Raw genomic sequence first — 11,379 nt, 5'->3', positions numbered from 1 at the left:
TATGTCCAATTTCCGGAGGAACCACCAAACTGATTTCCAGAGTGGTTGTACCAGCTTGCAATCCCACCCGCAACGAAGTAGTGTTCCTCTTTCTCCACAACCTCTCCAGCATCTGCTGTCACCCCAGTTGTTTATCCTAGCCAATCTGACTGGTGTGAGGTGGAATCTCAGAGTTGTTTCTCAGAGTTTATTTCACTTAAAAGTGTAAAGGAAATTTAAATAGAGGTCTAAGGATAGTATATATTTGAAACTCTTGAACTATTTCCTTTTATTGTTATATTTTTACCATTCCCCTTTAAGTACCATAATGGCTACAACACACACACACACACACACACACACACACACACACACACACACACAATTGATTTTCCGAAAGATGAGTTTATTCTGGAAACAGTTCATTTGAATTTTTCTCCATTGATGACAAGTTTTGTCACAGTAATAAAAAGTACATAAAATATAAGATACTTACAAGTCAACTTTGTTTGGGGCTTCAGACATGGACTAGAAGTTAATATCACTTGTTCTGGACTGTGACTGTTGTTTAGGTCCCAGCAACTAAGTGAAGAGTAGAAGAAACATGAAACATGAAACATGCAGTCGCCAGAAACATGGTAACCTCAGCTATGATATGAGCAGTACATAGGAATCACTGGAGCTTCTTGGCTTTCCAGCCTTGCCAAGGATTTCTGGTCCCAGGTTCCAGGGAAGAAATCTGCCTCTACATGTTAGGCAAAAAGTGCTAAAGAATGTATCTTTTATGTTTTACTGACATCCACACCCACAGTCAGTTTTGCATCCACTTATGCATACACTCAGACAGGCACATAGATATAATAACTAAGAAATAATTAAATAAACATAGACAAGCATGCATACATACATTCATACATATGTACATATATAATGCAAATGATGTTTTAAATATTACTATGTTAAATTTCTCTGTATGAAGTTATATGCTAAGAAAGTGGGTAAAGGAGAAAAAACCCTGTGTTATAAGACTACTCAAAATAGCTTTGTAAAATTAATCATGAGTTGCAATACATATTTCTACTGACTAACAATATTGGTGTATTTTAAAGTATTGAGCAGTATAGGTTACATGAAGTATTTTAACTTCATGGCAGATTAGTATTTTGTTGGCAATGATGAGCTGATCAAAGGATTGCTTGTAAGTAGCTGATCCTAATAGTAGATAAACTTTTACTATTCTGACACATATGTATTTCTTTCCATTTAATCGTCTGATATCTAGGTACATAGACCAGCTTTGGTCTCTTTCTAGTTTCTCTTTATGCAAGATGAGCAGTCTCAACAAACCTGAACTCCTGGGATCTCTCAGATGCTAAGCCACCAACCATGTAGTATAAACTAGCTGGTTCAAGGTCCTCAACACACATACAGCAGAGAACTAATTGGTCTAGCCTCATGGAGAGAAGATACACTGAACCCTTGAAAGACTTGAAGCCCAAGGAATGGGTAGGTATGGAGATGTGTTGAAGGGTATGGGGAGTAAGGACATCTTCTTGGAGGCATGGGAGTAAAAGTCGAATGAGGAAGAATGGGAGGGTAATAAGACTGGGCTGTAAAAAAATATTAACTACAATAAAACAACAAAGGAGTAAAAAAATCATTTGATACTAACATTTTAAAAAACATCAAGTTGTAGGGTCATTTATGAACTTGATAAAGTTTATACTGGGACAAAGATTAGGGGTTTTTCTGGTAATGTCCATCCATATTTTAATTCTGTATATGTTATATATTTTCATATATTCATATATGTGTTTGAATAGATCTAGATAGATGGATGATAGATATATAGGTAGATAGATAAATAGATAAATAATTAATTGATGGATAAAATAGATAATAGGTAAATAGACATGCTATGTACAGATATATTATCTCTTTAACTTATTAAAGAAAAAAATAAGTACAAAAATAGTCAGAGAAAATAAAAATAAAACCACAATATAAATCACTTCTGTCCACTTACATTGGTTATTATCAAAAGAAAGAAAGAATACCAAATGGTAAAATCCTAAAGAAAAGGGGGAACAATTGAGCATTTTGGTTATGATGTAAATGAATGCAACTACTATGTAAGGAAATTAAGAAGTTTCCCCCAAAATTAATATTAATATACCATATCGTCCAGCAATTCACTACCCAGTATATATTCAAAAGAAATAAAATTACTCTGTCATAGAACAGCTATATGCTCAAATTTATTGCAGTATTATTCCTAGTAGAAACACCATATAATCAAACATTCTCCTTCAATGTGTGCATAGATTTAAACAATTAATATACACACTATTAAGACACAACAATGTCAGGAAATGGACAATATATTACAATAATCAGAGATTGGATTAATGAGTTATGATCCCACTCATATGCAAAGTTCAAAATTCGATCTTCTTGAAGTACATAGAACTGTCATAGATGTGAAGATGAGAAGCAAAGATATGGACTGTTTTAGTTTGTGTAAGTACCATTGGATAATGAGAAAAACTTCTGTTCTATTTTACATAGAACAGAATTTACACAGAATTTCTGTTCTATGTCATGGTCATAAGTAACAATAGTATACATTTAATAGAAGATGAAATGTAAAGGTAATGATAAACTTTGAGATGGTGGATATGATATAAGGATGATATAGTATAATATGGCATAAATAATGAGATGATAACAAATACAGAACATGCACTTATCATACCACAAATTCTGTTTCAAATATGTAAATGTCTAATTGTAAACTGTAAACTTAATATGTAGTATACCTTTCAAAATATTTATGGGTTCCCATAGAGGGCTATTGAAAATAGTTGGCTATTGAAAACCTAATGTGTTATTAGGAATTTTAGTCTAGTATTTCACAAGTCACACAAAATGTATGCCTTTCAAAAGTAAATCATGTCTCCTAATTCTACCTCATCCCTTGCTTTCTAAATGATGTGAAGTACAGTACATTTTCTAACCAAAAACTGCTTAAGTGAATAAGAATATTTCCTCCTTACAGAATTAAAAAGTATATTTCCTTCATTTTTAAAATAACAAACTAGTAACAGAACCTAATCTCAAACTTCTTTGGTCTGCTAACATTTGAAGTACCATTCCGTATTCCATAAAATTATAATCATGATTTGAGAATCTAAGTCAAAATTCAGATCTTATTTCAATAAATATAAAAGAGTTTTTCATAATTCTAGAAAGAAAATTTGTTTACATGTAATTTCATAAACATTCTAATAAAATTTTGGATCTATGTAAATGTAATGCAACATTTTTTAATATATGCAATTTTAGCTCTCTCCACAACTGCATGCAACATATAATTTGGTGAGTCAATCATTAGTTACTTTCTAATTAAATAGAAAATATTGCAGCATACAGCAGTGACTCAGATGAGATTACAAAAGCTTTAGTCATTGAGGAAGTTTTATGTGGAAATTGCTCTTTCAAAATTGCTTCTGTCTCATAGATTTTGAAGTTACAATTTTTGGTCTTAATGAAAAAGAAATAGTATGCTGAAGAAGATAAAACAAAGAAATATGTCTAGTTTGACAGAAGGATTATTATGAGAATCAGCCAAAATCTGTTAGAATGAGAAGTAGAGACATTAATAGGAATTTGTACAAATTTAGTAAAACCCAAATGATCTACCTGAAAAAGATGCTTAAAAATACACATCCCGTTTCCTTCTTGTTTGAGCTGGTGCCCTGAGCAGACCTGGGGATCTAGCTCCACAACCAGTCTCATGACACCCAGTAGAAGCCATAATCTCAGGTGCTATAACAAGCCCAGGATCACAGGGTCTCAGGAGCTTGGTCACACCAGGGTTTCAGGATCCCAGAGGCAGCTTGACTCCCAGGAGCTCTAATACACCCAAGGTCTCAGGAGCACAGGATCACAGAATCACACAGGATCACATAGACAGCTGTACTCTGTAGAGTTCTAACACAACCAGGGTCACAGGAGGAACAGGCTCTGGTCAGAGACAGAGAGCACAGGTAGCATGAGAGATAACCAGATGGCAAGAAGGAAGAGCAAGAACATAAGCAACAGAAACTAACGTTACTTGGCATCTTCAAAACACAGATCTCTAACCACAGCAAGTCCTGGATACTCGACCTCACCAGAGAAGAAAGACTCTGATTTAAAATCACTTCCCATGATGATGGGATAGAGGACTTTAAGAAGGACATAACTTACTTGAAGAAATACAGGAGAACACAGGTAAACAGGGGGATGCCATTAAAAAGGAAACACAAAAATCACTTAAAGAATTACAGGAAAACACAATCAAAGAGAAGGAATTGAAGAAAACCATCCAGGATTTAAAATGGAAATAGAAACAATAAAGAAATCATAAAAGGAGAAAAACCTGGAGATAGAAAACCTAGGAAAGAGATCAGGAGCCATAGATGCAATTATCACCAACAAATACGAGAGATAGAAGAGAATAATCTCAGGTGCAGAAGACACCATAGAAAACATTGACACAACAGTCAAAGAAAATGCAAAATGCAAAAGCTCCTAACCTAAATCATACAGGAAATCAGTATAATGAGAAGACCAAACCTAAGGATAATAGGTATAGAAGGGATTGAAGATTCCCAACTTAATGGGACAATAAATGTTTTCAACAAAATTATAGAAGAAAACTTCCCTAACAAAAAGAAAGAGATGCCCATGAACATACAAGAAGCCTACAGAACTCCAAATAGATTGGACCAGAAAAGAAATATCACTTGTCATATAATAATCAAAACACCAAATGTGCAAAATAAAGAAAGAATATTAAAAACAATAAGGGAAAAAAGTCAAGTAGCCTATAAATGGAAATCTATCAGGATTACACCAGAGTTGTCACCAGAACTTATAAAAGCCAGAAGATTATGGGCAGATGTCATACAGACCCTGAGAGAACACAAATGTCAGCACATGATACTATACTCAGCAAAACTCTCAATTACCATAGATGGAGAAACCAAGATATTTTATGACAAAATGAAATTTATACAATATCTTACCATAAATCTAGCTCTACAATGTATAATAGATAGAAAACACCTACACAAGGAGGGAAACTAAGCCCTAGTAAAAGCAAGACAGAAATCTTTCAAAAATCCCTCAAAAAAAGATAGCCATATAATCATAAAAATAACATCAAAAATAACAGGAATCAACAATCAAATTTCTGTAATATTTCTTAACATCAATGGATTCAATTTCCCAATAAAAAGATATAGACTAGGAGACTAGATACATAAAACCCCAGCATTTTGCTTCACACAGGAAACCGACCTAAGTGATAAAGACAGACACTACCCCAGAGTAAAGGACTCGAAAAGAAATTTTCTAAGCAAATGGCCCTAATAAATAATTGAGAGTAGCCATTTAAATATTAAGTAAAGTCAACTCTCAACCAAAAGATATCAAAAAATATAAGAAAGGACACTTCATATTCATTAAAGGAAAAATGTACTAAGATGAACTCTCAATTCTGAATAGCTGTGCTCCAAGTGCAATGGCATCCACATTTATAAAAGAAGCTTTAGTAAAGCTCAGTGCACACATTGCACCTCACACAAGTGGGAGACTTGAACACCCCACTCTTAGCAATGGAGTGATCATGGAAACAGAAACTAAACAGAGACACTGTAAAAATAACAGAAGTAATGAACCAAAAAGATACAACAGATATGTATAGTATTTCATCCCAAAACAAAAGGATATAGCTTCTTCTCAGCACCTCATGGTACCTTTTCCAAAATTGACCACATAGTCAGTCACAAAACAGGCCTCAATAGATAACAGAAGATTGAGATAATTCCATGCATATCAGATCACCATGGACGAAGACAGGTCTTGAATAACAGCAAAAAGAATGGTTAGCCTACATACACATGGAAGCTGAACAATGCTCTAATCAATGATAACTTGGACAAGTAAAAAATAAAGAAATTAAAGACTTTTTAGAATTTAATGAAAATGAAGGCACATCATACCAAAACTTATGGGACAGAATGAAAGCAGTGCTAACAGGAAAACTCATAACGATAGGTGGCTCTAAAAAGAAACTCCAGAGAACATATATTAGTAGCTTGACAGCACATCTGAAATCTCTAGAACAAAAAGAAGCAAATACACCCTAGAAGAGTAGACTGCAGGAAATAATTAAGCTGAGGACTGAAATCAACCAAATAGAAACAAAAAGACATATACAATGAATCAACAAACCAGGAGCTGGTTCTTTGAGAAAACCAACAAGATAGATAAACTCTTAGCCAGACACACCAGAGGACACAGGGATGGTATCCAAATTAACAAAATCAGAAATCAAAAGGGAGACATGACAATGGAAACTGAGGAAATTCAAAAGATTATCAGATCCTACTACAAAAACCTATATTGACCAAAATTGGAAATTCTGAATGAAATTGAAATGGACAATTTCCTCTACCTATACCAGTTGCCAACGTTAAATCAGGATCTGATAAAACATCTAAACTGTCCCATAACCACTAAAGAAATAAGGAGCAGTCAATTAAAAGTCTTCCAACAACAATAACAACAACAACAACAAAGCCCAGGACTTTTATTGCAGAATTCTATTAGACCTTAAAAGAAGACTTAATACCAGTACTCTTCAAACTGTTCCCAAAATAGAAACAGAAAGAACACTACACAATTCATTCTATGAAGCCACAATTATGCTTATACATAAAACACACAAAGACCTAAGAGAAATTGAGACCAATTTCCCTTATAAATATCAACACAAAAATATTCAATTAAATTCTTACAGACCAAATCCAAGAACATGTCAAAACAATCATCCATCATTATCAAGTATGCTTCATCCCAGGGATGCAGGGATGGTTAAATATATGGAAATACATCAATGTAATCCACAATATAAACAAACTCAAAGGGGAAAAAAAACACATTAGGTGATCAGAAAGCAGTTGACAAAATTCAACTCCCCTTCATGGTAAAATCTTGGAAAGATCAGGAATTCAATACCCATAGCTAAAAACAATATACAGCAAACCAGTAACAAACATCAAGCTAAATGGAAAGAAAATTGAAGCAATCACACTATAATCAGGGACTAGTCATAGCTGCCCACTCTCTCATTACCTATTCAATAAAGTATTCAAAGTCCTATACAGAGCAATTAGACAACAAACAGATGTCAAAGAGATATAAATTGGAAAGGAAGAAACAAAAATATCACAATTTGGAGAAGATATGATAGTATAATAAAGTGACCCTCCAAAATTCCACCAATTTATGAGAGAACTCATAAACTTGATAAATTCAGCAAAATGAATTATATGTAATTAACTCAAACAAATCAGTAACAAAGGATAAACAGGCTGAGAAATAAATTAGGGAGAGGACACCCTTCACAATAGTCACAAATAATATAAAATACCTTGGTTTGACCCTAACCAAACAAGTGAAAGACATGTATGACAAGAACTTCAAGTCTCTGAAGAAAGAAATTGAAGAAGACCTCAGAAGATGGAAATATCTCCCATGCTCATGGATTGGCAGGATTAATATAGTAAGAATGACCATCTTGCTGAAAGCAATCTACAAATTCAATGTAATCTCATCAAAATTCCAACTCAAATCTACATAGAGTTAGAAAGGGCAATTCTCAATTCATTTGGAATAACAAAATCCCAGGATAGCAAAAACTATTCTCAACAATAAAAGAAATTCTGGCAGAATCATCATCCCTGACCTCAAGCTGTATTAGAGAAGTAGTGATTAAAAACTGTATGGTATTGGTACAGAGGCAGGTATGATGATCAATGGAATAGAATTGAAGATTCAGAAATGAACCCACACATTTATGGTCACTTGATCTTTGACAAATGAGCTAAAGCCATCCAGTGCAAAAAGGATAGCATTTTCAAAATAATGGTGCTGGTTCAACTGGAGGTCAGCATGATGAAGAAAGCAAATTGATCCATTCCTATCTCCTGGTACAAAGCTCAAGACCAAGTGGATCAAGAACCTCTACATAAAACCATATACACTGAAACTAATAGAAGAGAAAGTGGTGAAGAGCCTTGATCACATAGGCACAGGGGAAAATTTCCTGAACAGAAGATCAATGGCTTATTTTCTAAGATCAACAATACACAAATGGGACCTCATCAGATTCCAAAGTTTCTGTAAGGCAAAGGACACTGTCAATAAGACAAAGTGCCAAGCAACATATTGGGAAGAGATTTTTAACAATCCTACATCTGATTGAGGGCTAATTTCAAATATACAAAAATCTCAAGAAATTAGAATCTAGAGTATCAAATAATACTATATAAAATGGGGGTACAGAGCTAATCAAAGAATTTTCAACTGAGGAATACCGAATTGCTGAGAAGCACCTAAAGAAATGTTCAACATCCTTAGTCATCAGGGAAATGCAAATCAAAACAACCCTGAAATTCTACCTCATACCAGTCAGAATGGCTAAGATCAAAAACTCAGGTGACAGCAGATGATAATGAGGATGTGGAGAAAGAGGAACACTCTTACATTGCTCGTGGGAATGCAAGCTGTTAACAACCAATCTGGAAATCAGCTTGGTGGTTCCTCAGAAAATTAGACATAGTACTACCTGAGGACCCAGTTATACCACTCCTGGGCATATACCCAAAAGATTCTCTAACATGTAATATGGACACATGTTCCTCTATGTTCATAGCATCCCTATTTATAATAGCTAGAAGCTGGAAAGCACCCATATGTCCTTCAACAGAGGAATGGATACAGAAAATGTGGTACATTTACGCAGTGGAGTACTACTCAGCTATTAAAAAAAATGAATTCCAGAAACTCTTAGGCAAATGGATGGAACTAGAAAATATCATCCTGAGTGAGGTAACCTAATCACAAAAGAACACACATGGTATGTACTCACTGATAAGTGGATAGTAGCCCAGAAGCTCGGAATACCCAAGATATAATTCACAGACCACATGAAGCTCTAGAAGAAGGACAACCAAAGTGTGGGTGTTTCTTTAAAGGGGTAACAAATAACTCACTGGAGTAAATATGGAGACAAAATGTGGAGCAGACACTGAAGGAAAGGCTGTCCAGAGACTTCCCTACCTGAAGTCCATCCCATATACAGTCATTAAATTCAGACACTATTGAAGATGCCACGAAGTGTTTGCTGACTGGAACCTCATATAGATGTCTCAGGAGAGGCTCTGCCAGAGCCTGACAAATACAGAGGCAAATGCTGGCCACCAACTCTTAGAATGATCACGTGGTTCCTAATGGGGTCCCCAAGAGAGGAGTTAGAGAAAGGACTGAAGGAGCTAAAGGGGTGTGCAACCCATAAGAATTACAATATCAACCAACCAGACCTCCAGAGCTCCAAGAGACTAAACCATGAACCAAGTAATACACATGGAAGTACCCATGGCTCCAGCCACATATGTAGCAGAGGATGGCCTTTTTAGACATCAATGAATGAAGAGGCCCTTGGTCCTGTGAAGGCTTGATGCCCAAGTATAGAGGAATGCCAGGTGGGGAGGCAGGAGTGAATGTGTGTGTGTGGGGGGAATACCCTCATAGAAGTGGGGTGAAGGGGAATGGGATAGGTTGTTTTGGGGGCAGGGTGGAGTAGGGAAAAGGGATAACATTTAAAATGTAAATAGAGAAAATATCCCATAAAATAATAGGCATCTCTAATCTTTAGCTCAAAGTTAATTCAACTAGATAATAAAGATGTTCTTTTTTTATTAGATAATTTCTTTATTTACATGTCATATGATATCTCCTTTTCCAGTTTCCCATCAGAAAAAAAGAAAAAAATAAAAATAAAAAACAACAAACAAACAAACAAACAAAAAACCCCTGTTCCCTCTCCCCTTCCCCTGCTCATCAACCCACCCTCTCCCACTTCCTGGCCCTGGCATTCCCCTACACTGGGGCATAGAACCTTCACAGGGCCAAGGGCCTCTCCTCCCATTGATGATTGACTAGGCCATCCTCTGCTGTACATATGCTGCTGGAGCCATTAGTCCCTCCATGTGTACTCTTTGGTTGGTGGTTTAGTCCCTGGAAGCTCTGAGGGTACTAGTTAGTTCATATTGTTGTTCGTTCTAAGGGGCTGCAAGCCTTTCATCTCCTTGGCTCCTTTCTCTAGCTCCTTCATTAGGGACCCTGTGCTCAATCCAATGGATGGCTGTAAGCCTCTATTTCTGTTTTAGTCGGGTACTGTCAGAGACTCTCAGGAGACAGCTTTATCAGGCTCCTTTCATCCAGCACTTGCTGGCATCAACAATAGTCTCTGGATTTGATGACTGAATATGGGAAGGATTCCAAGGTGAGCAGTCTCTGGATTGCCTTTCCTTCAGTCTCTGCTCCATAGTTTGTCTCTGCAACACCCTCCATGGGTATTCTGTTCCCCCTTTTAAGAAGGAACGAAGTATCCACACTTTGGTCTTCCTTCTTCTTGAGTTTCTTGCAGGTTCAGTGTATTCATAGGTTCACACATATTATGAACTCAATTGTTGTGTCCTTGACTGTTTATATATTGAACTCTTAAGAAAATATAATGGAGCTGGACCCATGCCTTTAATCCCTACTCTTGGGAGGAAAGGACAGGCAGATTTCTGAGTTTGCAGGCAGCCTGGTCTAGAGTGAGTTCCAAGACAGCCAGGGCTACACAGAGAAACCCTGTCTTGAAAAATGAAATATATATGTGTAATATATTTTATATATATATATACACACATATATATTAGTCTTTTTGTAAAACAGATGTAAAAAAACATTTAATATGGGTGTAGTTTTCAGTAATATGGTATCTGTCTACAATCTGGAAGAGGGTTGTCCCCAGAGACTCACCATGGTTGATACCTGAATTGTGAGAGTAAAATTATGTATTTTATTATAAATCATCAAATTTACAATGTTTTATTACAAATGTCCAGTGTTTAATATAAACCCTGCCATCTATAATGTTTTCTTTCTTTTTTTTTTTTTAAAAAAGCTTTTTTTTTATATTGTTTTCTTAAAATTACCCGATCTACAATATTTTGTTAAATTTTTCTCTATATTTCTTGATATACCCTTATCATACCTATAGTGTTTGTTAAGAAACACTCCTATTTAGTGTTTTGTTATGATCAATACCATTTTTAATATTTTATGATCCTTTTTACAGTATTATTTATAAACCCTCACATATGTAATTTTCTGTGATAATGTCTGACACTTTGAAACCCACTTCCTGACTAAAGTACATCATCAATTCATACAACTATTATTTATAAGAAAATACAAAGAGAGTGAAAAGCAGCGTGAAAATTTATAATGTAGTTA

This window comes from Mastomys coucha, unplaced genomic scaffold, assembly GCF_008632895.1.
Source record: "Mastomys coucha isolate ucsf_1 unplaced genomic scaffold, UCSF_Mcou_1 pScaffold1, whole genome shotgun sequence".
In the NCBI taxonomy this organism is placed as follows: Eukaryota; Metazoa; Chordata; class Mammalia; order Rodentia; family Muridae; genus Mastomys; species Mastomys coucha.
This window is presented reverse-complemented; position numbering follows the sequence as displayed.